Source organism: Anopheles funestus, chromosome 2RL (genome assembly GCF_943734845.2).
Source record: "Anopheles funestus chromosome 2RL, idAnoFuneDA-416_04, whole genome shotgun sequence".
Classification (NCBI taxonomy): domain Eukaryota; kingdom Metazoa; phylum Arthropoda; class Insecta; order Diptera; family Culicidae; genus Anopheles; species Anopheles funestus.
In genome coordinates this window covers 14,058,186-14,085,311 of record NC_064598.1, presented here as the reverse complement: position 1 = coordinate 14,085,311, position 27,126 = coordinate 14,058,186, and the positions used below count along the sequence as shown (strand labels likewise).

General features: G+C 32.9%; 2 long non-coding RNA genes across 3 annotated transcripts in view; one reads left to right on the top strand and one right to left on the bottom strand.

Moving 5' to 3' along the window:
* LOC125765206 (uncharacterized) overlaps positions 1 to 27,126 on the bottom strand; it is a 361,639-nt gene that overhangs the window by 59,092 nt on the left and 275,421 nt on the right. The window lies entirely within an intron of this gene.
* LOC125765209 (uncharacterized) lies at positions 1,998 to 25,186 on the top strand. Of its 2 annotated transcripts, none has more exons than XR_007418515.1 (3): positions 1,998 to 3,654; positions 20,631 to 22,431; positions 24,423 to 25,186. It is a non-coding gene; the product is annotated as an uncharacterized LOC125765209 (long non-coding RNA). The 2 variants fall into 2 exon arrangements; XR_007418516.1 differs by lacking the exon at positions 1,998 to 3,654 and adding an exon at positions 8,407 to 9,102.

Genomic DNA, 27,126 nt, shown 5'->3' with positions numbered 1-27,126 from the left:
TCGGATTCGAATATTAAAAGTCGGATTCTTTTCATTTTAATTTTTTTTGAATTTTTTTATTTTTTTATTATTTTTCACTCTTTTTTTATTTCAAGCATTATTTGAGTGAAAAGAAACTCATTTCAACCCATTGGCATTAAAATAAAACAATTTAATTTTTTTTCAAAATTTCCCAAAAAAATCGTAAGGGGTAAGCCTTATGAAATTTTCGAGTTGAAATATTTTTTTAAATTTTTTCTGATTTTTTATTCTTTTTTTAATTTAAAGCACTATTTAAGTGAAAAGAAACTTATTACAACAAATTCCCATCAAAATATATGACATTTAAAATTTTTGCTACATTGCTCAAAAATGAGGAAAATTTTACATTTTCTCAAACAGGGTAAGGAACTTGGTTCCTCGAATAACTTCTGGCACAGACATCTGAGGGCATGGCTGTCCAAGAAGAAAATGTAGCCATTGGTGCCATCTATCGACCACAGGTTAAAGATTGGCGATCCGTTGGATACCGACCGAGTTATAGGCAAAAGTTGGTGCAAAAATGAGGAAAATTTTCATTTTTTTTGATTATTTTTATTTTTTTATTATTTTTCACTCTTTTTTTTATTTCAAGCATTATTTGAGTGAAAAGAAACTCATTGAAACCCATTGGCATTAAAATAAAACAATTTCATTTTTTTTGCAAAATTTCCCAAAAAAATCGTAAGGGGTAAGCCTTATGAAATTTTCGAGTAAAAATTTTTTTTTAAATTTTTTTCTGATTTTTTATTCTTTTTTTAATTTAAAGCACTATTTAAGTGAAAAGAAACTTATTGCAACAAATTCCCATCAAAATATATCACATTTAAAATTTTTGCTACATTGCTCAAAAATGAGGAAAATTTTACATTTTCTCAAACAGGGTAAGGAACTTGGTTCCTCGAATAACTTCTGGCACAGACATCTGAGGGCATGGCTGTCCAAGAAGAAAATGTAGCCATTGGTGCCATCTATCGACCACAGGTTAAAGATTGGCGATCCGTTGGATACCGACCGAGTTATAGGCAAAAGTTGGTGCAAAAATGAGGAAAATTTTCATTTTTTTTTTGAATATTTTTATTTTTTTATTATTTTTCACTTTTTTTTTATTTCAAGCATTATTTGAGTGAAAAGAAACTCATTGCAACCCATTGGCATTAAAATAAAACAATTTAATTTTTTTTGCAAAATTTCCCAAAAAAATCGTAAGGGGTAAGCCTTATGAAATTTTCGAGTTAAAATTTTTTTTAAAATTTTTTCTGATTTTTTATTCTTTTTTTAATTTAAAGCACTATTTAAGTGAAAAGAAACTTATTGCAACAAATTCCCATCAAAATATATCACATTTAAAATTTTTGCTACATTGCTCAAAAATGAGGAAAATTTTACATTTTCTCAAACAGGGTAAGGAACTTGGTTCCTCGAATAACTTCTGGCACAGACATCTGAGGGCATGGCTGTCCAAGAAGAAAATGTAGCCATTGGTGCCATCTATCGACCACAGGTTAAAGATTGGCGATCCGTTGGATACCGACCGAGATATAGGCAAAATTTGGAGCAAAAATGAGGAAAATTTTACATTTTCTCAAACAGGGTAAGGAACTTGGTTCCTCGAATAACTTCTGGCACAGACATCTGAGGGCATGGCTGTCCAAGAAGAAAATGTAGCCATTGGTGCCATCTATCGACCACAGGTTAAAGATTGGCGATCCGTTGGATACCGACCGAGTTATAGGCAAAAGTTGGTGCAAATATGAGGAAAATTTTCATTTTTTTTTTTGATTTTTTTTATTTTTTTATTATTTTTCACTCTTTTTTTTATTTCAAGCATTATTTGAGTGAAAAGAAACTCATTGCAACCCATTGGCATTAAAATAAAACAATTTAATTTTTTTTGCAAAATTTCCCAAAAAAATCGTAAGGGGTAAGCCTTATGAAATTTTCGAGTTAAAATTTTTTTTAAAATTTTTTCTGATTTTTTATTCTTTTTTTAATTAAAAGCACTATTTAAGTGAAAAGAAACTTATTGCAACAAATTCCCATCAAAATATATCACATTTAAAATTTTTGCTACATTGCTCAAAAATGAGGAAAATTTTACATTTTCTCAAACAGGGTAAGGAACTTGGTTCCTCGAATAACTTCTGGCACAGACATCTGAGGGCATGGCTGTCCAAGAAGAAAATGTAGCCATTGGTGCCATCTATCGACCACAGGTTAAAGATTGGCGATCCGTTGGATACCGACCGAGATATAGGCAAAATTTGGAGCAAAAATGAGGAAAATTTTACATTTTCTCAAACAGGGTAAGGAACTTGGTTCCTCGAATAACTTCTGGCACAGACATCTGAGGGCATGGCTGTCCAAGAAGAAAATGTAGCCATTGGTGCCATCTATCGACCACAGGTTAAAGATTGGCGATCCGTTGGATACCGACCGAGTTATAGGCAAAAGTTGGTGCAAAAATGAGGAAAATTTTCATTTTTTTTTTGAATATTTTTATTTTTTTATTATTTTTCACTTTTTTTTTATTTCAAGCATTATTTGAGTGAAAAGAAACTCATTGCAACCCATTGGCATTAAAATAAAACAATTTCATTTTTTTTGCAAAATTTCCCAAAAAATCGTAAGGGGTAAGCCTTATGAAATTTTCGAGTTGAAATTTTTTTTAAAATTTTTTTCTGATTTTTTATTCTTTTTTTAATTTAAAGCACTATTTAAGTGAAAAGAAACTTATTGCAACAAATTCCCATCAAAATATATCACATTTAAAATTTTTGCTACATTGCTCAAAAATGAGGAAAATTTTACATTTTCTCAAACAGGGTAAGGAACTTGGTTCCTCGAATAACTTCTGGCACAGACATCTGAGGGCATGGCTGTCCAAGAAGAAAATGTAGCCATTGGTGCCATCTATCGACCACAGGTTAAAGATTGGCGATCCGTTGGATACCGACCGAGTTATAGGCAAAAGTTGGTGCAAAAATGAGGAAAATTTTCATTTTTTTTTTGATTTTTTTTATTTTTTTATTATTTTTCACTCTTTTTTTATTTCAAGCATTATTTGAGTGAAAAGAAACTCATTGCAACCCATTGGCATTAAAATAAAACAATTTAATTTTTTTTGCAAAATTTCCCAAAAAAATCGTAAGGGGTAAGCCTTATGAAATTTTCGAGTTAAAATTTTTTTTTAAATTTTTTCTGATTTTTTATTCTTTTTTTAATTTAAAGCACTATTTAAGTGAAAAGAAACTTATTGCAACAAATTCCCATCAAAATATATCACATTTAAAATTTTTGCTACATTGCTCAAAAATGAGGAAAATTTTACATTTTCTCAAACAGGGTAAGGAACTTGGTTCCTCGAATAACTTCTGGCACAGACATCTGAGGGCATGGCTGTCCAAGAAGAAAATGTAGCCATTGGTGCCATCTATCGACCACAGGTTAAAGATTGGCGATCCGTTGGATACCGACCGAGTTATAGGCAAAAGTTGGAGCAAAAATGAGGAAAATTTTACATTTTCTCAAACAGGGTAAGGAACTTGGTTCCTCGAATAACTTCTGGCACAGACATCTAAGGGCATGGCTGTCCAAGAAGAAAATGTAGCCATTGGTGCCATCTATCGACCACAGGTTAAAGATTGGCGATCCGTTGGATACCGACCGAGTTATAGGCAAAAGTTGGTGCAAAAATGAGGAAAATTTTCATTTTTTTTTTGAATATTTTTATTTTTTTATTATTTTTCACTTTTTTTTTATTTCAAGCATTATTTGAGTGAAAAGAAACTCATTGCAACCCATTGGCATTAAAATAAAACAATTTCATTTTTTTTTGCAAAATTTCCCAAAAAAATCGTAAGGGGTAAGCCTTATGAAATTTTCGAGTTGAAATTTTTTTTAAAATTTTTTTCTGATTTTTTATTCTTTTTTTAATTTAAAGCACTATTTAAGTGAAAAGAAACTTATTGCAACAAATTCCCATCAAAATATATCACATTTAAAATTTTTGCTACATTGCTCAAAAATGAGGAAAATTTTACATTTTCTCAAACAGGGTAAGGAACTTGGTTCCTCGAATAACTTCTGGCACAGACATCTGAGGGCATGGCTGTCCAAGAAGAAAATGTAGCCATTGGTGCCATCTATCGACCACAGGTTAAAGATTGGCGATCCGTTGGATACCGACCGAGTTATAGGCAAAAGTTGGTGCAAAAATGAGGAAAATTTTCATTTTTTTTTTTTTGAATTTTTTTATTTTTTTTATTATTTTTCACTTTTTTTTATTTCAAGCATTATTTGAGTGAAAAGAAACTCATTGCAACCCATTGGCATTAAAATAAAACAATTTAATTTTTTTTTGCAAAATTTCCCAAAAAAATCGTAAGGGGTAAGCCTTATGAAATTTTCGAGTTGAAATTTTTTTTAAAATTTTTTTCTGAGTTTTTATACTTTTTTTTATTTAAAGCACTATTTAAGTGAAAAGAAACTTATTGCAACAAATTCCCATCAAAATATATCGCATTTAAAATTTTTGCTACATTGCTCAAAAATGAGGAAAATTTTACATTTTCTCAAACAGGGTAAGGAACTTGGTTAATCGAATAACTTCTGGCACAGACATCTGAGGGCATGGCTGTCTAAGAAGAAAATGTAGTCATTGGTGCCATCTATCGACCACAGGTTAAAGATTGGCGATCCGTTGGATACCGACCGAGTTATAGGCAAAATTTGGAGCAAAAATGAGGAAAATTTTACATTTTCTCAAACAGGGTATGGAACTTGGTTCCTCGAATAACTTCTGGCACAGACATCTGAGGGCATGGCTGTCCAAGAAGAAAATGTAGCCATTGGTGCCATCTATCGACCACAGGTTAAAGATTGGCGATCCGTTGGATACCGACCGAGTTATAGGCAAAATTTGGAGCAAAAATGAGGAAAATTTTACATTTTCTCAAACAGGGTATGGAACTTGGTTCCTCGAATAACTTCTGGCACAGACATCTGAGGGCATGGCTGTCCAAGAAGAAAATGTAGCCATTGGTGCCATCTATCGACCACAGGTTAAAGATTGGCGATCCGTTGGATACCGACCGAGTTATAGGCAAAAGTTGGTGCAAAAATGAGGAAAATTTTCATTTTTTTTTTGAATTTTTTAATTTTTTTATTATTTTTCACTTTTTTTATATCAAGCATTATTTGAGTGAAAAGAAACTCATTGCAACCCATTGGCATTAAAATAAAACAATTTAATTTTTTTTGCAAAATTTCCCAAAAAAATCGTAAGGGGTAAGCCTTATGAAATTTTCGAGTTGAAATTTTTTTTAAAATTTTTTTCTGATTTTTTATACTTTTTTTTATTTAAAGCACTATTTAAGTGAAAAGAAACTTATTGCAACAAATTCCCATCAAAATATATCGCATTTAAAATTTTTGCTACATTGCTCAAAAATGAGGAAAATTTTACATTTTCTCAAACAGGGTAAGGAACTTGGTTAATCGAATAACTTCTGGCACAGACATCTGAGGGCATGGCTGTCTAAGAAGAAAATGTAGTCATTGGTGCCATCTATCGACCACAGGTTAAAGATTGGCGATCCGTTGGATACCGACCGAGTTATAGGCAAAATTTGGAGCAAAAATGAGGAAAATTTTACATTTTCTCAAACAGGGTATGGAACTTGGTTCCTCGAATAACTTCTGGCACAGACATCTGAGGGCATGGCTGTCCAAGAAGAAAATGTAGCCATTGATGCCATCTATCGACCACAGGTTAAAGATTGGCGATCCGTTGGATACCGACCGAGTTATAGGCAAAATTTGGAGCAAAAATGAGGAAAATTTTACATTTTCTCAAACAGGGTATGGAACTTGGTTCCTCGAATAACTTCTGGCACAGACATCTGAGGGCATGGCTGTCCAAGAAGAAAATGTAGCCATTGGTGCCATCTATCGACCACAGGTTAAAGATTGGCGATCCGTTGGATACCGACCGAGTTATAGGCAAAAGTTGGTGCAAAAATGAGGAAAATTTTCATTTTTTTTTTGAATTTTTTTATTTTTTTATTATTTTTCACTTTTTTTTTATTTCAAGCATTATTTGATTGAAAAGAAACTCATTGCAACCCATTGGCATTAAAATAAAACAATTTCATTTTTTTTGCAAAATTTCCCAAAAAAATCGTAAGGGGTAAGCCTTATGAAATTTTCGAGTTGAAATTTTTTTTAAAATTTTTTTCTGATTTTTTATTCTTTTTTTAATTTAAAGCACTATTTAAGTGAAAAGAAACTTATTGCAACAAATTCCCATCAAAATATATCACATTTAAAATTTTTGCTACATTGCTCAAAAATGAGGAAAATTTTACATTTTCTCAAACAGGGTAAGGAACTTGGTTCCTCGAATAACTTCTGGCACAGACATCTGAGGGCATGGCTGTCCAAGAAGAAAATGTAGCCATTGGTGCCATCTATCGACCACAGGTTAAAGATTGGCGATCCGTTGGATACCGACCGAGTTATAGGCAAAAGTTGGTGCAAAAATGAGGAAAATTTTCATTTTTTTTTTGAATTTTTTTATTTTTTTTATTAATTTTCACTTTTTTTTATTTCAAGCATTATTTGAGTGAAAAGAAACTCATTGCAACCCATTGGCATTAAAATAAAACAATTTAATTTTTTTTGCAAAATTTCTCAAAAAAATCGTAAGGGGTAAGCCTTATGAAATTTTCGAGTTGAAATTTTTTTTAAAATTTTTTTCTGATTTTTTATTCTTTTTTTAATTTAAAGCACTATTTAAGTGAAAAGAAACTTATTGCAACAAATTCCCATCAAAATATATCACATTTAAAATTTTTGCTACATTGCTCAAAAATGAGGAAAATTTTACATTTTCTCAAACAGGGTATGGAACTTGGTTCCTCGAATAACTTCTGGCACAGACATCTGAGGGCATGGCTGTCCAAGAAGAAAATGTAGCCATTGGTGCCATCTATCGACCACAGGTTAAAGATTGGCGATCCGTTGGATACCGACCGAGTTATAGGCAAAAGTTGGTGCAAAAATGAGGAAAATTTTCATTTTTTTTTGAATTTTTTAATTTTTTTATTATTTTTCACTTTTTTTATATCAAGCATTATTTGAGTGAAAAGAAACTCATTGCAACCCATTGGCATTAAAATAAAACAATTTAATTTTTTTTGCAAAATTTCCCAAAAAAATCGTAAGGGGTAAGCCTTATGAAATTTTCGAGTTGAAATTTTTTTAAAAATTTTTTCCTGATTTTTAATACTTTTTTTTATTTAAAGCACTATTTAAGTGAAAAGAAACTTATTGCAACAAATTCCCATCAAAATATATCGCATTTAAAATTTTTGCTACATTGCTCAAAAATGAGGAAAATCTTACATTTTCTCAAACAGGGTAAGGAACTTGGTTCCTCGAATAACTTCTGGCACAGACATCTGAGGGCATGGCTGTCCAAGAAGAAAATGTAGCCATTGGTGCCATCTATCGACCACAGGTTAAAGATTGGCGATCCGTTGGATACCGACCGAGTTATAGGCAAAAGTTGGTGCAAAAATGAGGAAAATTTTCATTTTTTTTTTGAATATTTTTATTTTTTTATTATTTTTCACTTTTTTTTTTATTTCAAGCATTATTTGAGTGAAAAGAAACTCATTGCAACCCATTGGCATTAAAATAAAACAATTTCATTTTTTTTGCAAAATTTCCCAAAAAAATCGTAAGGGGTAAGCCTTATGAAATTTTCGAGTTGAAATTTTTTTTAAAATTTTTTTCTGATTTTTTATTCTTTTTTTAATTTAAAGCACTATTTAAGTGAAAAGAAACTTATTGCAACAAATTCCCATCAAAATATATCACATTTAAAATTTTTGCTACATTGCTCAAAAATGAGGAAAATTTTACATTTTCTCAAACAGGGTAAGGAACTTGGTTCCTCGAATAACTTCTGGCACAGACATCTGAGGGCATGGCTGTCCAAGAAGAAAATGTAGCCATTGGTGCCATCTATCGACCACAGGTTAAAGATTGGCGATCCGTTGGATACCGACCGAGTTATAGGCAAAAGTTGGTGCAAAAATGAGGAAAATTTTCATTTTTTTTTTGAATTTTTTTATTTTTTTATTATTTTTCACTTTTTTTATATCAAGCATTATTTGAGTGAAAAGAAACTCATTGCAACCCATTGGCATTAAAATAAAACAATTTAATTTTTTTTGCAAAATTTCCCAAAAAAATCGTAAGGGGTAAGCCTTATGAAATTTTCGAGTTGAAATTTTTTTAAAAATTTTTTCCTGATTTTTAATACTTTTTTTTATTTAAAGCACTATTTAAGTGAAAAGAAACTTATTGCAACAAATTCCCATCAAAATATATCGCATTTAAAATTTTTGCTACATTGCTCAAAAATGAGGAAAATCTTACATTTTCTCAAACAGGGTAAGGAACTTGGTTCCTCGAATAACTTCTGGCACAGACATCTGAGGGCATGGCTGTCCAAGAAGAAAATGTAGCCATTGGTGCCATCTATCGACCACAGGTTAAAGATTGGCGATCCGTTGGATACCGACCGAGTTATAGGCAAAAGTTGGTGCAAAAATGAGGAAAATTTTCATTTTTTTTTTGAATATTTTTATTTTTTTATTATTTTTCACTTTTTTTTTATTTCAAGCATTATTTGAGTGAAAAGAAACTCATTGCAACCCATTGGCATTAAAATAAAACAATTTCATTTTTTTTGCAAAATTTCCCAAAAAAATCGTAAGGGGTAAGCCTTATGAAATTTTCGAGTTGAAATTTTTTTTAAAATTTTTTTCTGATTTTTTATACTTTTTTTTATTTAAAGCACTATTTAAGTGAAAAGAAACTTATTGCAACAAATTCCCATCAAAATATATCGCATTTAAAATTTTTGCTACATTGCTCAAAAATGAGGAAAATTTTACATTTTCTCAAACAGGGTAAGGAACTTGGTTCCTCGAATAACTTCTGGCACAGACATCTAAGGGCATGGCTGTCCAAGAAGAAAATGTAGCCATTGGTGCCATCTATCGACCACAGGTTAAAGATTGGCGATCCGTTGGATACCGACCGAGTTATAGGCAAAAGTTGGTGCAAAAATGAGGAAAATTTTCATTTTTTTTTTGAATATTTTTATTTTTTTATTATTTTTCACTTTTTTTTTATTTCAAGCATTATTTGAGTGAAAAGAAACTCATTGCAACCCATTGGCATTAAAATAAAACAATTTCATTTTTTTTGCAAAATTTCCCAAAAAAATCGTAAGGGGTAAGCCTTATGAAATTTTCGAGTTGAAATTTTTTTTAAAATTTTTTTCTGATTTTTTATTCTTTTTTTAATTTAAAGCACTATTTAAGTGAAAAGAAACTTATTGCAACAAATTCCCATCAAAATATATCACATTTAAAATTTTTGCTACATTGCTCAAAAATGAGGAAAATTTTACATTTTCTCAAACAGGGTAAGGAACTTGGTTCCTCGAATAACTTCTGGCACAGACATCTGAGGGCATGGCTGTCCAAGAAGAAAATGTAGCCATTGGTGCCATCTATCGACCACAGGTTAAAGATTGGCGATCCGTTGGATACCGACCGAGTTATAGGCAAAAGTTGGTGCAAAAATGAGGAAAATTTTCATTTTTTTTTTTGAATTTTTTTATTTTTTTTATTATTTTTCACTTTTTTTTATTTCAAGCATTATTTGAGTGAAAAGAAACTCATTGCAACCCATTGGCATTAAAATAAAACAATTTAATTTTTTTTTGCAAAATTTCCCAAAAAAATCGTAAGGGGTAAGCCTTATGAAATTTTCGAGTTGAAATTTTTTTTAAAATTTTTTTCTGAGTTTTTATACTTTTTTTTATTTAAAGCACTATTTAAGTGAAAAGAAACTTATTGCAACAAATTCCCATCAAAATATATCGCATTTAAAATTTTTGCTACATTGCTCAAAAATGAGGAAAATTTTACATTTTCTCAAACAGGGTAAGGAACTTGGTTAATCGAATAACTTCTGGCACAGACATCTAAGGGCATGGCTGTCTAAGAAGAAAATGTAGTCATTGGTGCCATCTATCGACCACAGGTTAAAGATTGGCGATCCGTTGGATACCGACCGAGTTATAGGCAAAATTTGGAGCAAAAATGAGGAAAATTTTACATTTTCTCAAACAGGGTATGGAACTTGGTTCCTCGAATAACTTCTGGCACAGACATCTGAGGGCATGGCTGTCCAAGAAGAAAATGTAGCCATTGGTGCCATCTATCGACCACAGGTTAAAGATTGGCGATCCGTTGGATACCGACCGAGTTATAGGCAAAATTTGGAGCAAAAATGAGGAAAATTTTACATTTTCTCAAACAGGGTATGGAACTTGGTTCCTCGAATAACTTCTGGCACAGACATCTGAGGGCATGGCTGTCCAAGAAGAAAATGTAGCCATTGGTGCCATCTATCGACCACAGGTTAAAGATTGGCGATCCGTTGGATACCGACCGAGTTATAGGCAAAATTTGGAGCAAAAATGAGGAAAATTTTACATTTTCTCAAACAGGGTATGGAACTTGGTTCCTCGAATAACTTCTGGCACAGACATCTGAGGGCATGGCTGTCCAAGAAGAAAATGTAGCCATTGGTGCCATCTATCGACCACAGGTTAAAGATTGGCGATCCGTTGGATACCGACCGAGTTATAGGCAAAAGTTGGTGCAAAAATGAGGAAAATTTTCATTTTTTTTTTGAATTTTTTAATTTTTTTATTATTTTTCACTTTTTTTATATCAAGCATTATTTGAGTGAAAAGAAACTCATTGCAACCCATTGGCATTAAAATAAAACAATTTAATTTTTTTTGCAAAATTTCCCAAAAAAATCGTAAGGGGTAAGCCTTATGAAATTTTCGAGTTGAAATTTTTTTTAAAATTTTTTTCTGATTTTTTATACTTTTTTTTATTTAAAGCACTATTTAAGTGAAAAGAAACTTATTGCAACAAATTCCCATCAAAATATATCGCATTTAAAATTTTTGCTACATTGCTCAAAAATGAGGAAAATTTTACATTTTCTCAAACAGGGTAAGGAACTTGGTTAATCGAATAACTTCTGGCACAGACATCTGAGGGCATGGCTGTCTAAGAAGAAAATGTAGTCATTGGTGCCATCTATCGACCACAGGTTAAAGATTGGCGATCCGTTGGATACCGACCGAGTTATAGGCAAAATTTGGAGCAAAAATGAGGAAAATTTTACATTTTCTCAAACAGGGTATGGAACTTGGTTCCTCGAATAACTTCTGGCACAGACATCTGAGGGCATGGGTGTCCAAGAAGAAAATGTAGCCATTGATGCCATCTATCGACCACAGGTTAAAGATTGGCGATCCGTTGGATACCGACCGAGTTATAGGCAAAATTTGGAGCAAAAATGAGGAAAATTTTACATTTTCTCAAACAGGGTATGGAACTTGGTTCCTCGAATAACTTCTGGCACAGACATCTGAGGGCATGGCTGTCCAAGAAGAAAATGTAGCCATTGGTGCCATCTATCGACCACAGGTTAAAGATTGGCGATCCGTTGGATACCGACCGAGTTATAGGCAAAAGTTGGTGCAAAAATGAGGAAAATTTTCATTTTTTTTTTGAATTTTTTTATTTTTTTATTATTTTTCACTTTTTTTATATCAAGCATTATTTGAGTGAAAAGAAACTCATTGCAACCCATTGGCATTAAAATAAAACAATTTAATTTTTTTTGCAAAATTTCCCAAAAAAATCGTAAGGGGTAAGCCTTATGAAATTTTCGAGTTGAAATTTTTTTAAAAATTTTTTCCTGATTTTTAATACTTTTTTTTATTTAAAGCACTATTTAAGTGAAAAGAAACTTATTGCAACAAATTCCCATCAAAATATATCGCATTTAAAATTTTTGCTACATTGCTCAAAAATGAGGAAAATCTTACATTTTCTCAAACAGGGTAAGGAACTTGGTTCCTCGAATAACTTCTGGCACAGACATCTGAGGGCATGGCTGTCCAAGAAGAAAATGTAGCCATTGGTGCCATCTATCGACCACAGGTTAAAGATTGGCGATCCGTTGGATACCGACCGAGTTATAGGCAAAAGTTGGTGCAAAAATGAGGAAAATTTTCATTTTTTTTTTGAATATTTTTATTTTTTTATTATTTTTCACTTTTTTTTTATTTCAAGCATTATTTGAGTGAAAAGAAACTCATTGCAACCCATTGGCATTAAAATAAAACAATTTCATTTTTTTTGCAAAATTTCCCAAAAAAATCGTAAGGGGTAAGCCTTATGAAATTTTCGAGTTGAAATTTTTTTTAAAATTTTTTTCTGATTTTTTATTCTTTTTTTAATTTAAAGCACTATTTAAGTGAAAAGAAACTTATTGCAACAAATTCCCATCAAAATATATCACATTTAAAATTTTTGCTACATTGCTCAAAAATGAGGAAAATTTTACATTTTCTCAAACAGGGTAAGGAACTTGGTTCCTCGAATAACTTCTGGCACAGACATCTGAGGGCATGGCTGTCCAAGAAGAAAATGTAGCCATTGGTGCCATCTATCGACCACAGGTTAAAGATTGGCGATCCGTTGGATACCGACCGAGTTATAGGCAAAAGTTGGTGCAAAAATGAGGAAAATTTTCATTTTTTTTTTGAATTTTTTTATTTTTTTTATTATTTTTCACTTTTTTTTATTTCAAGCATTATTTGAGTGAAAAGAAACTCATTGCAACCCATTGGCATTAAAATAAAACAATTTAATTTTTTTTGCAAAATTTCCCAAAAAAATCGTAAGGGGTAAGCCTTATGAAATTTTCGAGTTGAAATTTTTTTAAAATTTTTTTCTAATTTTTTATTCTTTTTTTCTTTTAAAGCACTATTTAAGTGAAAAGAAACTTATTGCAACAAATTCCCATCAAAATATATCACATTTAAAATTTTTGCTACATTGCTCAAAAATGAGGAAAATCTTACATTTTCTCAAACAGGGTAAGGAACTTGGTTCCTCGAATAACTTCTGGAACAGACATCTGAGGGCATGGCTGTCAAGGAAGAAAATGTAGCCATTGGTGCCATCTATCGACCACAGGTTAAAGATTGGCGATCCGTTGGATACCGACCGAGTTATAGGCAAAATTTGGAGCAAAAATGAGGAAAATTTTACATTTTCTCAAACAGGGTATGGAACTTGGTTCCTCGAATAACTTCTGGCACAGACATCTGAGGGCATGGCTGTCCAAGAAGAAAATGTAGCCATTGATGCCATCTATCGACCACAGGTTAAAGATTGGCGATCCGTTGGATACCGACCGAGTTATAGGCAAAATTTGGAGCAAAAATGAGGAAAATTTTACATTTTCTCAAACAGGGTATGGAACTTGGTTCCTCGAATAACTTCTGGCACAGACATCTGAGGGCATGGCTGTCCAAGAAGAAAATGTAGCCATTGGTGCCATCTATCGACCACAGGTTAAAGATTGGCGATCCGTTGGATACCGACCGAGTTATAGGCAAAAGTTGGTGCAAAAATGAGGAAAATTTTCATTTTTTTTTTGAATTTTTTAATTTTTTTATTATTTTTCACTTTTTTTATATCAAGCATTATTTGAGTGAAAAGAAACTCATTGCAACCCATTGGCATTAAAATAAAACAATTTAATTTTTTTTGCAAAATTTCCCAAAAAAATCGTAAGGGGTAAGCCTTATGAAATTTTCGAGTTGAAATTTTTTTTAAAATTTTTTTCTGATTTTTTATACTTTTTTTTATTTAAAGCACTATTTAAGTGAAAAGAAACTTATTGCAACAAATTCCCATCAAAATATATCGCATTTAAAATTTTTGCTACATTGCTCAAAAATGAGGAAAATTTTACATTTTCTCAAACAGGGTAAGGAACTTGGTTAATCGAATAACTTCTGGCACAGACATCTGAGGGCATGGCTGTCAAGGAAGAAAATGTAGCCATTGGTGCCATCTATCGACCACAGGTTAAAGATTGGCGATCCGTTGGATACCGACCGAGTTATAGGCAAAATTTGGAGCAAAAATGAGGAAAATTTGACATTTTCTCAAACAGGGTATGGAACTTGGTTCCTCGAATAACTTCTGGCACAGACATCTGAGGGCATGGCTGTCCAAGAAGAAAATGTAGCCATTGATGCCATCTATCGACCACAGGTTAAAGATTGGCGATCCGTTGGATACCGACCGAGTTATAGGCAAAATTTGGAGCAAAAATGAGGAAAATCTTACATTTTCTCAAACAGGGTAAGGAACTTGGTTCCTCGAATAACTTCTGGCACAGACATCTGAGGGCATGGCTGTCCAAGAAGAAAATGTAGCCATTGGTGCCATCTATCGACCACAGGTTAAAGATTGACGATCCGTTGGATACCGACCGAGTTATAGGCAAAAGTTGGTGCAAAAATGAGGAAAATTTTCATTTTTTTTTTGAATATTTTTATTTTTTTATTATTTTTCACTTTTTTTTTATTTCAAGCATTATTTGAGTGAAAAGAAACTCATTGCAACCCATTGGCATTAAAATAAAACAATTTCATTTTTTTTGCAAAATTTCCCAAAAAAATCGTAAGGGGTAAGCCTTATGAAATTTTCGAGTTGAAATTTTTTTTAAAATTTTTTTCTGATTTTTTATTCTTTTTTTAATTTAAAGCACTATTTAAGTGAAAAGAAACTTATTGCAACAAATTCCCATCAAAATATATCACATTTAAAATTTTTGCTACATTGCTCAAAAATGAGGAAAATTTTACATTTTCTCAAACAGGGTATGGAACTTGGTTCCTCGAATAACTTCTGGCACAGACATCTGAGGGCATGGCTGTCCAAGAAGAAAATGTAGCCATTGGTGCCATCTATCGACCACAGGTTAAAGATTGGCGATCCGTTGGATACCGACCGAGTTATAGGCAAAAGTTGGTGCAAAAATGAGGAAAATTTTCATTTTTTTTTTGAATTTTTTAATTTTTTTATTATTTTTCACTTTTTTTATATCAAGCATTATTTGAGTGAAAAGAAACTCATTGCAACCCATTGGCATTAAAATAAAACAATTTAATTTTTTTTGCAAAATTTCCCAAAAAAATCGTAAGGGGTAAGCCTTATGAAATTTTCGAGTTGAAATTTTTTTTAAAATTTTTTTCTGATTTTTTATACTTTTTTTTATTTAAAGCACTATTTAAGTGAAAAGAAACTTATTGCAACAAATTCCCATCAAAATATATCGCATTTAAAATTTTTGCTACATTGCTCAAAAATGAGGAAAATTTTACATTTTCTCAAACAGGGTATGGAACTTGGTTCCTCGAATAACTTCTGGCACAGACATCTGACGGCATGGCTGTCCAAGAAGAAAATGTAGCCATTGATGCCATCTATCGACCACAGGTTAAAGATTGGCGATCCGTTGGATACCGACCGAGTTATAGGCAAAATTTGGAGCAAAAATGAGGAAAATTTTACATTTTCTCAAACAGGGTATGGAACTTGGTTCCTCGAATAACTTCTGGCACAGAAATCTGAGGGCATGGCTGTCCAAGAAGAAAATGTAGCCATTGATGCCATCTATCGACCACAGGTTAAAGATTGGCGATCCGTTGGATACCGACCGAGTTATAGGCAAAATTTGGAGCAAAAATGAGGAAAATTTTACATTTTCTCAAACAGGGTATGGAACTTGGTTCCTCGAATAACTTCTGGCACAGACATCTGAGGGCATGGCTGTCCAAGAAGAAAATGTAGCCATTGGTGCCATCTATCGACCACAGGTTAAAGATTGGCGATCCGTTGGATACCGACCGAGTTATAGGCAAAAGTTGGTGCAAAAATGAGGAAAATTTTCATTTTTTTTTGAATTTTTTTATTTTTTTATTATTTTTCACTTTTTTTATATCAAGCATTATTTGAGTGAAAAGAAACTCATTGCAACCCATTGGCATTAAAATAAAACAATTTAATTTTTTTTGCAAAATTTCCCAAAAAAATCGTAAGGGGTAAGCCTTATGAAATTTTCGAGTTGAAATTTTTTTAAAATTTTTTTTCCTGATTTTTAATACTTTTTTTTATTTAAAGCACTATTTAAGTGAAAAGAAACTTATTGCAACAAATTCCCATCAAAATATATCGCATTTAAAATTTTTGCTACATTGCTCAAAAATGAGGAAAATCTTACATTTTCTCAAACAGGGTAAGGAACTTGGTTCCTCGAATAACTTCTGGCACAGACATCTGAGGGCATGGCTGTCCAAGAAGAAAATGTAGCCATTGGTGCCATCTATCGACCACAGGTTAAAGATTGGCGATCCGTTGGATACCGACCGAGTTATAGGCAAAATTTGGAGCAAAAATGAGGAAAATTTTACATTTTCTCAAACAGGGTAAGGAACTTGGTTCTTCGAATAACTTCTGGCACAGACATCTGAGGGCATGGCTGTCCAAGAAGAAAATGTAGCCATTGGTGCCATCTATCGACCACAGGTTAAAGATTGGCGATCCGTTGGATACCGACCGAGATATAGGCAAAAGTTGGTGCAAAAATGAGGAAAATTTTCATTTTTTTTTTATTTTTTTTATTTTTTTATTATTTTTCACTTTTTTTTATTTCAAGCATTATTTGAGTGAAAAGAAACTCATTGCAACCCATTGGCATTAAAATAAAACAATTTAATTTTTTTTGCAAAATTTCCCAAAAAAATCGTAAGGGGTAAGCCTTATGAAATTTTCGAGTTGAAATTTTTTTTAAAACTTTTTTCTGATTTTTTATACTTTTTTTTATTTAAAGCACTATTTAAGTGAAAAGAAACTTATTGCAACAAATTCCCATCAAAATATATCACATTTAAAATTTTTGCTACATTGCTCAAAAATGAGGAAAATTTTACATTTTCTCAAACAGGGTAAGGAACTTGGTTCCTCGAATAACTTCTGGCACAGACATCTGAGGGCATGGCTGTCCAAGAAGAAAATGTAGCCATTGGTACCATCTATCGACCACAGGTTAAAGATTGGCAATCCGTTGGATACCGACCGAGTTATAGGCAAAATTTGGAGCAAAAATGAGGAAAATTTTACATTTTCTCAAACAGGGTAAGGAACTTGGTTCCTCGAATAACTTCTGGCACAGACATCTGAGGGCATGGCTGTCCAAGAAGAAAATGTAGCCATTGGTACCATCTATCGACCACAGGTTAAAGATTGGCGATCCGTTGGATACCGACCGAGTTATAGGCAAAAGTTGGTGCAAAAATGAGGAAAAATTTTCCTTTTTCTTTTTAAATTTTTTTATTTTTTTATTATTTTTCATTCTTTTTTTTATTTCAAGCATTATTTGAGTGAAAAGAAACTCATTGCAACCCATTGGCATTAAAATAAAACAATTTAATTTTTTTTGCAAAATTTCCCAAAAAAATCGTAAGGGGTAAGCCTTATGAAATTTTCGAGTTGAAATTTTTTTTTAAATTTTTTTCTGATTTTTCATTCTTTTTTTAATTTAAAGCACTATTTAAGTGAAAAGAAACTTATTGCAACAAATTCCCATCAAAATATATCACATTTAAAATTTTTGCTACATTGCTCAAAAATGAGGAAAATTTTACATTTTCTCAAACAGGGTAAGGAACTTGGTTCCTCGAATAACTTCTGGCACAGACATCTGAGGGCATGGCTGTCCAAGAAGAAAATGTAGCCATTGATGCCATCTATCGACCACAGGTTAAAGATTGGAGATCCGTTGGATACCGACCGAGTTATAGGCACAAATTGGTGCAAAAATGAGGAAAATTTTACATTTTCTGAAACAGGGTAAGGAACTTGGTTCCTCGAATAACTTCTGGCACAGACATCTGAGGGCATGGCTGTCCAAGAAGAAAATGTAGCCATTGGTGCCATCTATCGACCACAGGTTAAAGATTGGAGATCCGTTGGATACCGACCGAGTTATAGGCACAAATTGGTGCAAAAATGAGGAAAATTTTACATTTTCTGAAACAGGGTAAGGAACTTGGTTCCTCGAATAACTTCTGGCACAGACATCTGAGGGCATGGCTGTCCAAGAAGAAAATGTAGCCATTGATGCCATCTATCGACCACAGGTTAAAGATTGGAGATCCGTTGGATACCGACCGAGTTATAGGCACAAATTGGTGCAAAAATGAGGAAAATTTTACATTTTCTGAAACAGGGTAAGGAACTTGGTTCCTCGAATAACTTCTGGCACAGACATCTGAGGGCATGGCTGTCCAAGAAGAAAATGTAGCCATTGGTGCCATCTATCGACCACAGGTTAAAGATTGGCGATCCGTTGGATACCGACCGAGTTATAGGCAAAATTTGGAGCAAAAATGAGGAAAATTTTACATTTTCTCAAACAGGGTAAGGAACTTGGTTCCTCGAATAACTTCTGGCACAGACATCTGACGGCATGGCTGTCCAAGAAGAAAATGTAGCCATTGGTGCCATCTATCGACCACAGGTTAAAGATTGGCGATCCGTTGGATACCGACCGAGTTATAGGCAAAAGTTGGTGCAAAAATGAGGAAAGTTTTCATTTTTTTTTTAATTTTTTGTTTTTTTATTATTTTTCATTCTTTTTTTTATTTCAAGCATTATTTGAGTGAAAAGAAACTCATTGCAACCCATTGGCATTAAAATAAAACAATTTAATTTTTTTTGCAAAATTTCTCAAAAAAATCGTAAGGGGTAAGCCTTATGAAATTTTCGAGTTAAAATTTTTTTTAAAATTTCAATCAAAATATATCACATTTATAAATTTTGCTACATTGGTGAAAAATGAGGAAAATTTTACATTTTCTCAAACAGGGTAAGGAACTTGGTTCCTCGAATAACTTCTGGCACAGACATCTGAGGGCATTGCCGTCCAAGAAGAAAATGTAGCCATTGGTGCCATCTATCGACCACAGGTTAAAGATTGGCGATCCGTTGGATACCGACCGAGTTATAGGCAAAAGTTGGTGCAAAAATGAGGAAAGTTTACATTTTTTTTTTAATTTTTTGTTTTTTTATTATTTTTCATTCTTTTTTTTATTTCAAGCATTATTTGAGTGAAAAGAAACTCATTGCAACCCATTGGCATTAAAATAAAACAATTTAATTTTTTTTGCAAAATTTCTCAAAAAAATCGTAAGGGGTAAGCCTTATGAAATTTTCGAGTTGAAATTTTTTTTAAAATTTTTTTCTGATTTTTTATTCTTTTTTTAATTTAAAGCACTATTTAAGTGAAAAGAAACTTATTGCAACAAATTCTCATCAAAATATATCACATTTAAAATTTTTGCTACATTGCTCAAAAATGAGGAAAATTTTACATTTTCTCAAACAGGGTAAGGAACTTGGTTCCTCGAATAACTTCTGGCACAGACATCTGAGGGCATGGCTGTCCAAGAAGAAAATGTAGCCATTGGTACCATCTATCGACCACAGGTTAAAGATTGGCAATCCGTTGGATACCGACCGAGTTATAGGCAAAATTTGGAGCAAAAATGAGGAAAATTTTACATTTTCTCAAACAGGGTAAGGAACTTGGTTCCTCGAATAACTTCTGGCACAGACATCTGAGGGCATGGCTGTCCAAGAAGAAAATGTAGCCATTGGTGCCATCTATCGACCACAGGTTAAAGATTGGCGATCCGTTGGATACCGACCGAGTTATAGGCAAAAGTTGGTGCAAAAATGAGGAAAGTTTTCATTTTTTTTTTAATTTTTTGTTTTTTTATTATTTTTCATTCTTTTTTTTATTTCAAGCATTATTTGAGTGAAAAGAAACTCATTGCAACCCATTGGCATTAAAATAAAACAATTTAATTTTTTTTGCAAAATTTCTCAAAAAAATCGTAAGGGGTAAGCCTTATGAAATTTTCGAGTTAAAATTTTTTTTAAAATTTCAATCAAAATATATCACATTTATAAATTTTGCTACATTGGTGAAACATGAGGAAAATTTTACATTTTCTCAAACAGGGTAAGGAACTTGGTTCCTCGAATAACTTCTGGCACAGACATCTGACGGCATGGCTGTCCAAGAAGAAAATGTAGCCATTGGTGCCATCTATCGACCACAGGTTAAAGATTGGCGATCCGTTGGATACCGACCGAGTTATAGGCAAAAGTTGGTGCAAAAATGAGGAAAGTTTTCATTTTTTTTTTAATTTTTTGTTTTTTTATTATTTTTCATTCTTTTTTTTATTTCAAGCATTATTTGAGTGAAAAGAAACTCATTGCAACCCATTGGCATTAAAATAAAACGATTTAATTTTTTTTGCAAAATTTCTCAAAAAAATCGTAAGGGGTAAGCCTTATGAAATTTTCGAGTTAAAATTTTTTTTAAAATTTCAATCAAAATATATCACATTTATAAATTTTGCTACATTGGTGAAAAATGAGGAAAATTTTACATTTTCTCAAACAGGGTATGGAACTTGGTTCCTCGAATAACTTCTGACACAGACATCTGAGGGCATGGCCGTCCAAGAAGAAAATGTAGCCATTGGTGCCATCTATCGACCACAGGTCAAAGATTGGCGATCCGTTGGATACCGACCGAGTTATAGGCAAAATTTGGAGCAAAAATGAGGAAAATTTTACATTTTCTCAAACAGGGTAAGGAACTTGGTTCCTCGAATAACTTCTGGCACAGACATCTGACGGCATGGCTGTCCAAGAAGAAAATGTAGCCATTGGTGCCATCTATCGACCACAGGTTAAAGATTGGCGATCCGTTGGATACCGACCGAGTTATAGGCAAAAGTTGGAGCAAAAATGAGGAAAATTTTACATTTTCTCAAACAGGGTATGGAACTTGGTTCCTCGAATAACTTCTGGCACAGACATCTGAGGGCATGGCTGTCCAAGAAGAAAATGTAGCCATTGGTGCCATCTATCGACCACAGGTTAAAGATTGGCGATCCGTTGGATACCGACCGAGTTATAGGCAAAATTTGGAGCAAAAATGAGGAAAATTTTACATTTTCTCAAACAGGGTAAGGAACTTGGTTCCTCGAATAACTTCTGGCACAGACATCTGACGGCATGGCTGTCCAAGAAGAAAATGTAGCCATTGGTGCCATCTATCGACCACAGGTTAAAGATTGGCGATCCGTTGGATACCGACCGAGTTATAGGCAAAAGTTGGTGCAAAAATGAGGAAAATTTTCATTTTTTTTTTGAATTTTTTGATTTTTTTACTATTTTTCACTCTTTTTTTATTTCAAGCATTATTTGAGTGAAAAGAAACTCATTGCAACCCATTGGCATTAAAATAAAACAATTTAATTTTTTTTGCAAAATTTCCCAAAAAAATCGTAAGGGGTAAGCCTTATGAAATTTTCGAGTTGAATTTTTTTTTAAAATTTTTTTCTGATTTTTTATTCTTTTTTTAATTTAAAGCACTATTTAAGTGAAAAGAAACTTATTGCAACAAATTCCCATCAAAATATATCACATTTTAAATTTTTGCTACATTGCTAAAAAATGAGGAAAATTTTACATTTTCTCAAACAGGGTAAGGAACTTGGTTCCTCGAATAACTTCTGGCACAGACATCTGAGGGCATGGCCGTCCAAGAAGAAAATGTAGCCATTGGTGCCATCTATCGACCACAGGTTAAAGATTGGCGATCCGTTGGATACCGACCGAGTTATAGGCAAAAGTTGGAGCAAAAATGAGGAAAATTTTACATTTTCTCAAACAGGGTAAGGAACTTGGTTCCTCGAATAACTTCTGGCACAGACATCTGAGGGCATGGCTGTCCAAGAAGAAAATGTAGCCATTGGTGCCATCTATCGACCACAGGTTAAAGATTGGCGATCCGTTGGATACCGACCGAGATATAGGCAAAATTTGGAGCAAAAATGAGGAAAATTTTCATTTTTTTTTTGATTTTTTTTATTTTTTTATTATTTTTCACTTGTTTTTATTTCAAGCATAATTTGAGTGAAAAGAAACTCATTGCAACCCATTGGCATTAAAATAAAACAATTTAATTTTTTTTGCAAAATTTCCCAAAAAAATCGTAAGGGGTAAGCCTTATGAAATTTTCGAGTTGAAATTTTTTTTAAAATTTTTTTCTGATTTTTTATTCTTTTTTTAATTTAAAGCACTATTTAAGTGAAAAGAAACTTATTGCAACAAATTCCCATCAAAATATATCACATTTATAAATTTTGCTACATGGGTGAAAAATGAGGAAAATTTTACATTTTCTCAAACAGGGTAAGGAACTTGGTTCCTCGAATAACTTCTGGCACAGACATCTGAGGGCATTGCCGTCCAAGAAGAAAATGTAGCCATTGGTGCCATCTATCGACCACAGGTTAAAGATTGGCGATCCGTTGGATACCGACCGAGATATAGGCAAAATTTGGAGCAAAAATGAGGAAAATTTTACATTTTCTCAAACAGCGTAAGGAACTTGGTTCCTCGAATAACTTCTGGCACAGACATCTGACGGCATGGCTGTCCAAGAAGAAAATGTAGCCATTGGTGCCATCTATCGACCACAGGTTAAAGATTGGCGATCCGTTGGATACCGACCGAGTTATAGGCAAAATTTGGAGCAAAAATGAGGAAAATTTTACATTTTCTCAAACAGGGTAAGGAACTTGGTTCCTCGAATAACTTCTGGCACAGACATCTGAGGGCATGGCTGTCCAAGAAGAAAATGTAGCCATTGGTGCCATCTATCGACCACAGGTTAAAGATTGGCGATCCGTTGGATACCGACCGAGTTATAGGCAAAATTTGGAGCAAAAATAAGGAAAATTTTCATTTTTTTTTTCAATTTTTTTATTTTTTTATTGTTTTTCACTCTTTTTTTTATTTCAAGCATTATTTGAGTGAAAAGAAACTCATTGCAACCCATTGGCATTAAAATAAAACAATTTAATTTTTTTTGCAAAATTTCTCAAAAAAATCGTAAGGGGTAAGCCTTATGAAATTTTCGAGTTAAAATTTTTTTTAAAATTTCAATCAAAATATATCACATTTATAAATTTTGCTACATTGGTGAAACATGAGGAAAATTTTACATTTTCTCAAACAGGGTAAGGAACTTGGTTCCTCGAATAACTTCTGGCACAGACATCTGACGGCATGGCTGTCCAAGAAGAAAATGTAGCCATTGGTGCCATCTATCGACCACAGGTTAAAGATTGGCGATCCGTTGGATACCGACCGACTTATAGGCAAAAGTTGGTGCAAAAATGAGGAAAGTTTTCATTTTTTTTTTTAATTTTTTGTTTTTTTATTATTTCTCATTCTTTTTTTTATTTCAAGCATTATTTGAGTGAAAAGAAACTCATTGCAACCCATTGGCATTAAAATAAAACGATTTAATTTTTTTTGCAAAATTTCTCAAAAAAATCGTAAGGGGTAAGCCTTATGAAATTTTCGAGTTAAAATTTTTTTTAAAATTTCAATCAAAATATATCACATTTATAAATTTTGCTACATTGGTGAAAAATGAGGAAAATTTTACATTTTCTCAAACAGGGTAAGGAACTTGGTTCCTCGAATAACTTCTGACACAGACATCTGAGGGCATGGCCGTCCAAGAAGAAAATGTAGCCATTGGTGCCATCTATCGACCACAGGTTAAAGATTGGCGATCCGTTGGATACCGACCGAGTTATAGGCAAAATTTGGAGCAAAAATGAGGAAAATTTTACATTTTCTCAAACAGGGTAAGGAACTTGGTTCCTCGAATAACTTCTGGCACAGACATCTGACGGCATGGCTGTCCAAGAAGAAAATGTAGCCATTGGTGCCATCTATCGACCACAGGTTAAAGATTGGCGATCCGTTGGATACCGACCGAGTTATAGGCAAAAGTTGGTGCAAAAATGAGGAAAATTTTCATTTTTTTTTTTGAATTTTTTTTATTTTTTATTATTTTTCACTCTTTTTTTTATTTCAAGCATTATTTGAGTGAAAAGAAACTCATTGCAACCCATTGGCATTAAAATAAAACAATTTAATTTTTTTTGCCAAATTTCCCAAAAAATCGTAAGGGGTTAGCCTTATGAAATTTTCGAGTTGAAATTTTTTTTAAAATTTTTTTCTGATTTTTTATTCTTTTTTTAATTTAAAGCACTATTTAAGTGAAAAGAAACTTATTGCAACAAATTCCCATCAAAATATATCACATATAAAATTTTTGCTACATTGCTAAAAAATGAGGAAAATTTTACATTTTCTCAAACAGGGTAAGGAACTTGGTTCCTCGAATAACTTCTGGCACAGACATCTAAGGGCATGGCTGTCCAAGAAGAAAATGTAGCCATTGGTACCATCTATCGACCACAGGTTAAAGATTGGCGATCCGTTGGATACCGACCGAGTTATAGGCAAAAGTTGGTGCAAAAATGAGGAAAATTTTCATTTTTTTTTTTTTGAATTTTTTTATTTTTTTACTATTTTTCACTCTTTTTTTATTTCAAGCATTATTTGAGTGAAAAGAAACTCATTGCAACCCATTGGCATTAAAATAAAACAATTTAATTTTTTTTGCAAAATTTCCCAAAAAAATCGTAAGGGGTAAGCCTTATGAAATTTTCGAGTTGAATTTTTTTTTAAAATTTTTTTCTGATTTTTTATTCTTTTTTTAATTTAAAGCACTATTTAAGTGAAAAGAAACTTATTGCAACAAATTCCCATCAAAATATATCACATTTTAAATTTTTGCTACATTGCTAAAAAATGAGGAAAATTTTACATTTTCTCAAACAGGGTAAGGAACTTGGTTCCTCGAATAACTTCTGGCACAGACATCTGAGGGCATGGCCGTCCAAGAAGAAAATGTAGCCATTGGTGCCATCTATCGACCACAGGTTAAAGATTGGCGATCCGTTGGATACCGACCGAGTTATAGGCAAAAGTTGGTGCAAAAATGAGGAAAATTTTACATTTTCTCAAACAGGGTAAGGAACTTGGTTCCTCGAATAACTTCTGGCACAGACATCTGAGGGCATGGCTGTCCAAGAAGAAAATGTAGCCATTGGTGCCATCTATCGACCACAGGTTAAAGATTGGCGATCCGTTGGATACCGACCGAGATATAGGCAAAATTTGGAGCAAAAATGAGGAAAATTTTCATTTCTTTTTTGATTTTTTTTATTTTTTTATTATTTTTCACTTGTTTTTATTTCAAGCATAATTTGAGTGAAAAGAAACTCATTGCAACCCATTGGCATTAAAATAAAACAATTTAATTTTTTTTGCAAAATTTCCCAAAAAAATCGTAAGGGGTAAGCCTTATGAAATTTTCGAGTTGAAATTTTTTTTAAAATTTTTTTCTGATTTTTTTTCTTTTTTTAATTTAAAGCACTATTTAAGTGAAAAGAAACTTATTGCAACAAATTCCCATCAAAATATATCACATTTATAAATTTTGCTACATGGGTGAAAAATGAGGAAAATTTTACATTTTCTCAAACAGGGTAAGGAACTTGGTTCCTCGAATAACTTCTGGCACAGACATCTGAGGGCATTGCCGTCCAAGAAGAAAATGTAGCCATTGGTGCCATCTATCGACCACAGGTTAAAGATTGGCGATCCGTTGGATACCGACCGAGATATAGGCAAAATTTGGAGCAAAAATGAGGAAAATTTTACATTTTCTCAAACAGCGTAAGGAACTTGGTTCCTCGAATAACTTCTGGCACAGACATCTGACGGCATGGCTGTCCAAGAAGAAAATGTAGCCATTGGTGCCATCTATCGACCACAGGTTAAAGATTGGCGATCCGTTGGATACCGACCGAGTTATAGGCAAAATTTGGAGCAAAAATGAGGAAAATTTTACATTTTCTCAAACAGGGTAAGGAACTTGGTTCCTCGAATAACTTCTGGCACAGACATCTGAGGGCATGGCTGTCCAAGAAGAAAATGTAGCCATTGGTGCCATCTATCGACCACAGGTTAAAGATTGGCGATCCGTTGGATACCGACCGAGTTATAGGCAAAATTTGGAGCAAAAATAAGGAAAATTTTCATTTTTTTTTTCAATTTTTTTATTTTTTTATTATTTTTCACTCTTTTTTTTATTTCAAGCATTATTTGAGTGAAAAGAAACTCATTGCAACCCATTGGCATTAAAATAAAACAATTTAATTTTTTTTGCAAAATATCCCAAAAAAATCGTAAGGGGTAAGCCTTATGAAATTTTCGAGTTGAAATTTTTTAAAAAAAATTTTTTCTGATTTTTTATTCTTTTTTTTAATTTAAAGCACTATTTAAGTGAAAAGAAACTTATTGCAACCAATTCCCATCAAAATATATCACATTTTAAATTTTGCTACATTGGTGAAAAATGAGGAAAATTTTACATTTTCTCAAACAGGGTAAGGAACTTGGTTCCTCGAATAACTTCTGGCACAGACATCTGAGAGCATGGCTGTCCAAGAAGAAAATGTAGCCATTGGTGCCATCTATCGACCACAGGTTAAAGATTGGCGATCCGTTGGATACCGACCGAGTTAAAGGCAAAATTTGGAGCAAAAATGAGAAAAATTTTACATTTTCTCAAACAGGGTAAGGAACTTGGTTCCTCGAATAACTTCTGGCACAGACATCTGAGGGCATGGCTGTCCAAGAAGAAAATGTAGCCATTGATGCCATCTATCGACCACAGGTTAAAGATTGGCGATCCGTTGGATACCGACCGAGTTATAGGCAAAATTTGGAGCAAAAATGAGGAAAATTTTACATTTTCTCAAACAGGGTATGGAACTTGGTTCCTCGAATAACTTCTGGCACAGACATCTGACGGCATGGCTGTCCAAGAAGAAAATGTAGCCATTGGTGCCATCTATCGACCACAGGTTAAAGATTGGCGATCTGTTGGATACCGACCGAGTTATAGGCAAAAGTTGGTGCAAAAATGAGGAAAATTTTCATTTTTTTTTTGAATTTTTTTATTTTTTTATTATTTTTCACTCTTTTTTTTATTTCAAGCATTATTTGAGTGAAAAGAAACTCATTGCAACCCATTGGCATTAAAATAAAACAA